Source organism: Condylura cristata, unplaced genomic scaffold (genome assembly GCF_000260355.1).
Source record: "Condylura cristata isolate star-nosed mole 26May11 unplaced genomic scaffold, ConCri1.0 scaffold00013, whole genome shotgun sequence".
Lineage (NCBI taxonomy): Eukaryota > Metazoa > Chordata > Mammalia > Eulipotyphla > Talpidae > Condylura > Condylura cristata.
In genome coordinates, this window is record NW_004567114.1 from 2,505,883 (window position 1) to 2,511,562 (window position 5,680).

Here is a 5,680-nt window from a genome sequence, read left to right on the forward strand (position 1 = left end):
TTGGTCGAGGCCCCATTCCAAGGAAGCCCGCGCCCATGGCAGGCAGCCTGGAAGGGTGCAGCTTCTTTGGGGGGGCTTGTCAGCATCCTGTGGGCCAGGCTTGCAGGTAGACACCCCCACTTTTCCCAGCAGCACTGGGAGCCGGTATCTGGTCTTGGGGTGCCAGTAGCTGACCCAATCTGGAGGGCAGTTTGTTGAGACCCTGGATGACAGAGGTGGGCGTCACTGCGGGTGGAGAGGATGGAGGGCCCCTGGGCCCAGCAGGGGAGGCTCCCTCAGGGCTCCCAGCGTGTCCCGAGGCTGCCTTTCCAGTGCCCACATCTGTGTCCCAGAGGTGGCTGTTGAGAAGGAAGAAGTCAGTGACTGAGGCCTCCGGGATGGCTGTGAAAGGGAGGCCCACACCGCTTGGCACAGTGCCTCCAGGGAGACCAGTCACCCTCTGACAGGCCTCGCCCGCACACACCAGCTTCTGGCACCCGCCTGGCCGGCCCTGCACCACCGGCTGTTTGTCGTTGAGTCCGAAGCCCCGCTCACCCCCAAGATACCGGGTGGCCTGTGTCCAGTCTGGCTGCAGAGGCAGCTCCAGTGCAGAGGCCCCAACCTGGCCTCAGGGCTGCAGCCACGCCTGCCCCCCAGCCATCGCTGGGCTGTGAAGATCAGCTGTGGCCTCTGGGGTGGCTTCCCCAGGCGCCTGAGGGACTTCAGGTTCTAATGACCCTGGCTGGCAGCAACATTCACGACAGTGGGGATGCAGCATAGGGTGCAGATGTGGCAAGGGCAGAGAGCTGCTGAGGAGTGAGGATGATGAGGGCAGGGCCTCGGGCGCACAGGTTGAGTGGCTAGAACGGAGGGGAAGGGAGACATCCGGGAAGACAGGGCCAGTAGCCATGGCTGCGCAGGCCTGGGTGACACGACCAGAGGCGGCCAGGCAGAGACGGGGTCCCAGAGAGGACACAGACCAGAGATGTGGGGTGCAAAGGTGGGCGGGAGATGCATAAGGCAAGGGTGGGTAACAACCACCTAAGCTGGGGGAAGTTCAGGGGTTTCTGGGGGCTGCTCACTCCACGTGTCCCTCCCTCAGGAGCCACCCCACCACCCCCTGGGCACCAGGTATCCTCCAGTCATGTCTCCTCTCTAGCTAACTCCAGGTCACCCCAAGCTGGCATCAGAGGCACCCCTCTCGGCCCTGCACCTTTCCCCTGGTAGAAGGAGCTTCTTGCGGGGACTCTCCCCTGCTCTGCTGAGGAAGACACAGTGCCGAAGGCCACTGCCCTCTCCAAGGCCTTCACCACGCCGCATCCTTGGCGAGGGGCTCACTGGGAGGACAGCCAGCAGGGGGTGGGCGGAGCGGGAGGCGGAGGCGGCCCAGGAGCCCCTGGTTTGGCTGGCCCGCCGCACGCTGTGCCAAGGGTGTGCACAGGGGCTCCGAGGGCACAGAGCCTCCAGCACCCCCACCCCACCTAGGCTTGCTTCCCAGTTCCGGGATCCCCAACCCCCACACGTGCCTTCCTGAGGCTCCAAGCAGGCCAAGGCAAGAGCTGCAGATGTGAGGGGAACCCTGGGGTGGGAGGAGGCAGGGCAGAAGCAAAGTGCTGGGGGGGGGGAGGGCACGAGGCAGACACAGGGCTGGAGGCTCTGGCCAGCCCAGGCGGGGTGGGGGTGGCATGGCTGGGGTGACGGTGACAGTGGCAGGGTACAGGGCGCGCGCAGGCTGCAGCCGGCACTCGAGAGCACTTCCAGGCCCATCCCCCAGCCCACCCTGGGCTGCTTCCCGGCACAGACATCTCCATCTTCCGGCCTCCTCCGCTGGCCTGCGCACCCCAGAAGGCCAGTCGGTAGGCGCCGACACAGGGCCTGACAGTCCTCAGGGCAGGGGGAGCGGGAAGCTGGCCAGGGGACAGGAGCGGAGGTGAGGAGGGCAGGGAAGCTGGGGGCTCCCGGGAAGTGGCCGCGGGCCAGGCTGCACAGGGCGGGCTGGTTTGGCCCGAGCCCACCTGGAGCCCTCGGCACCCTGAGCCGCTTCCAACCCCCAGACCACGTTTCGCCTGGCCAGGCCACTGCCAACCCAACTCTGCAGCGGCCGCGCCCAGATGCAGGCGGGGTGCCCTCCGCCGCTGGCAGCCACGTGAGACTGTGCCAAGGCTCGCGAGCACCGAGGCCGAGTGGCAGAGGCCACCTGGCTGCTGGGAGCGTCCAGCTGCGAGCGGGAGCCCTCGAGGCCCGCCTGGGCGGCCACGGAACCAGGCTGCTGGCCAGGCCAGGCTGCGCAGTGGAAGCCAAGGGGTGGCGGCCGTGAGCGAGAAGGGACACACAAGGACCACAGGCATTACAAAGCTTGACATTACGCATTTATTATACTTTATAGCGCCATGTTACACATGCGTGGTGCTTCAAACTGAGTTACTGCTAAATGTTTCTGGATGCAAAGCCATCTGATGCTGGACGCGGATGCCTTAAATACTACAATATTTCTGCATCTATGATCTATGAGCTAAGGAGAAACCAAGGACAATTCCAGAAATGGCAAAGAACATTTAAGAAAAAGATGTACATGAGACACAATGCTAGTCCTTGAGCCAGGGCCTACAGAAGTTACCAGAAAGTGAATAGAAACAATTCTGCGAAACGGTTTGACTAATCACCGTGCGGAGAGAACGGAGCTTCGTCACAGCTATGGCCAGGCAGGAGAGGGCGGGCCTGCGCGGGCGCGGAGCACACCCCCGGGGCGAAAAGCCAACTCCCGCAGTCGGTTCCCAAAAGGCAGTCAGCTGGCTCAAACCTGGCCTCTGAGGAATCACAGACTGACTCTGAGAAGGTCACAGACGCGCACTCACCTCTGCGGACTCCGGAGGGCGAGACGCGCGGGGCGCCCCCGAGTTTCCGTACGCGCCCAGCTCAAAGATCCTTTCCAGCACTCTGCCAGCCTCCCGGGCAAGGGAGAGGCAGCGGCAGGCCGGGAAGCCAGTCAGCCACGCACGTGCCTTCATGGGGGCCTGCCTTGCTCTCTCAGGGTGGTCCTGGCCGCAGGGGCAGGCAGCTGGGCAGCTCTACCGTCTGAACAGTGACCGCCACACTCTGGGCCGGTCAGTCGGGCGCAGGACCTAGCCAGCCACTTGGCTGGCGCCCGTGCCAGGGAGATGGGACGCCTAACACCTCGGTACCTTCTGCGAAATGGACAAGCTGGCCCAGAGTGCCAGGTCAACCCCGATCCGAACTGGGAACTCAGGCTCCTCCCCTACACTTCCTGGGAAAAGTCTGGGGAGACCTGCTGGGCCTGAACTCTGAAGAGGGGCTGCAGGCGCACAGGGACAACGGCTACAAAGGCAGACAAGGGTCCCGAGGCCACCAGTGCTGGCTGGGAGCAGCCAGGAAGCCTCGCGGCCAGCCAGGTGCCTGCAGGCAGCTTTGGTTCCGGCCACCGCTGCACTGCTGGGCCCCTGATCAGAAAACATGAAAACAGAGGGATTTGGAAGCCCAGATGACCAACAGCAGCCTCGCTACGTCGCGGCCCCCATGGTGCAGGCCAGCCCCCGGGCCTGGGGCTCTGCCAAGTCAAACCTGTTCTTCCAGAGCCAGGTCTTCCGTGCCACCCAGACCCCAAGGGCGGGCAGTCCACGCCTCCCCCGCCCTGGAGCAGCTAACGGGAATTCTGTTGGAAACACGGCAGGCTCCGATCCGACTGTGCTGTGCTGACCGAGTCCTCCACACCCAGACTAGCGAAAGGGACATGTCCAAGAATCAGTAATGGAAACCAAAAGGGAAAAGCAAAAACCTGGATTTTCCTCAAATCCTCGGGCCTGGAATCTAGGTAGGCGCAGCACACAAACACGTCATGAGACCAACAGCGTGAGTTCAATGTCACCTTGGAAAATAAATGTCACTCTGGGGCGATAGTTCTTTATACAAATATGCTCCCCCTACCACTACCAAAAGGGGGAGAGGAGAAGAAGAAATCCAAAAATAGAAAACAATATCTGGTTAAAGTGTAAACGTATCCTCTGGAGTTTTTATATTACATATGCTAGAAACATGCATTTATTTCAGCTCAGATGTAAGAAAATATGTCTATCAGTCTTACTTATAAATCAGATTAATCCTCAAGACAACTGACTCACTGCAGAACACCACTTCAAGGCTGGTAAACTACATCTTTAGCAAAATCATAAACTCTAATCACAAGCAAACGGGCTTAAGTTACACCCATGGAGAACCGCGTCTACTCAAGTCGCTGTTCACTGACGGTTTCCTGCTGGAAAGCGAGAGTGCTCGTCAACAAGGAACCTGCACAGGAAGTTTTGTCACCCCCCAACGCAACTCCTTCCGGAAATTAACTGCAGATTGTGAGAGAAGACACATGAACACAGGGACTGGACGAAGAGGTGACCAGAGGCGTCCCCGGGGGCAAGGCACAGAGGAAGAGGGGCCTCTCCCCACAGGGGCAGGCCTGAGGCCACCTCCAGAGTCTGCTCGGCCTGGGCCCCGGGGCAGGCGTCCTGAGGACAGGGCTGGGCCGGGCTCCAGTGTGGGACAGTGCTGGCCAAGGGTGCCGCTTGCCCACTGTGGGGGAGGGCGGGTAGGGGCGTCCATGGTGGCCTGTGCCAAGGCCTTATCCAAGAACCCCGTGTTGGGCTGGGGTGCTCAGCCTCGAGGGGACCTCCGCCACAGCTTACCTCTCTCCTAACGCCAAAAACAGCAAAGCCCTGCTTATCCAGGGAACAGCGGGGTCTTCTCATTAACTCATTCCATCAAACTACTCAATAGAGAACAGATTCTGAGCGAATAAAAAAAAGTGTCTTAAGTTAAATTTTTCATTTATGATTCAGAAGGCACTTCAAAAATTCCAGAGAGCCACAGGGACACCACTGTTAGGCCATCCATCCTCCTGTGCAGGACCGATGGAGAAGCTGGAAGAGATCGGGCTACGGTTTTGGGCCTGATGGTGTCCTGGACATCTTGTAAATAATCTGAGAATAGCTAGTTTGTCAATCCACCTCGCAGCGCTGAGCCTACAGCAGACACACACTATGTTTGCATTTTGAATAAATGGGATTTTGCTGTATCATGGCCGTTCATAAAAGTCTCATGAGTCTGATATTCGACTCTAAGTAAAATCCAAAATTACATTGTACGTTTAAGAGGTCACAATGTGAGAGGTAAAGTACTCACTGAGTACAGTTTTCTGACCATCGAATCACCTTGCCAATCTGCATTCAGTGTCCATTTCAAAGCATGAAACAAACCTGGGCCCGGGGCCCCGCGCACCTGCCAGCTAGCACCGCGCCTGCTCTCCGGCCAGGCGGCCGACCCTCGCCCCTCCGGGGCGCGCGGGGCTCCCCTCTGGACTCAGCCGGCATCTTACCTGAGGACGCACACTGGCGGGGCACGCGTGTGCAGCACACGGCTGCCGGGGGCTAGTCAAAACCTATCGCCAGCGGGCCTGTTAGGGGTGCTCTGAGGTAGTTCCTTAACTCAGGGTGCCTGTTACCTGCGCTCTCAGAATTCAGCACACACAGGAAGGACTAAAGGACCCAAGCATCGCTCTACTTCCGAGTCACTGTAACCGAGTGCAAAATAAAGGAAACTTGAGTTGCTTTATTTAGCTTCCAATTTCTGGGAGGCTCAAGAATTATAATTATTCTGGACAACAAAAGGAAATAAGACTGTGCTTACAGATCTCTTC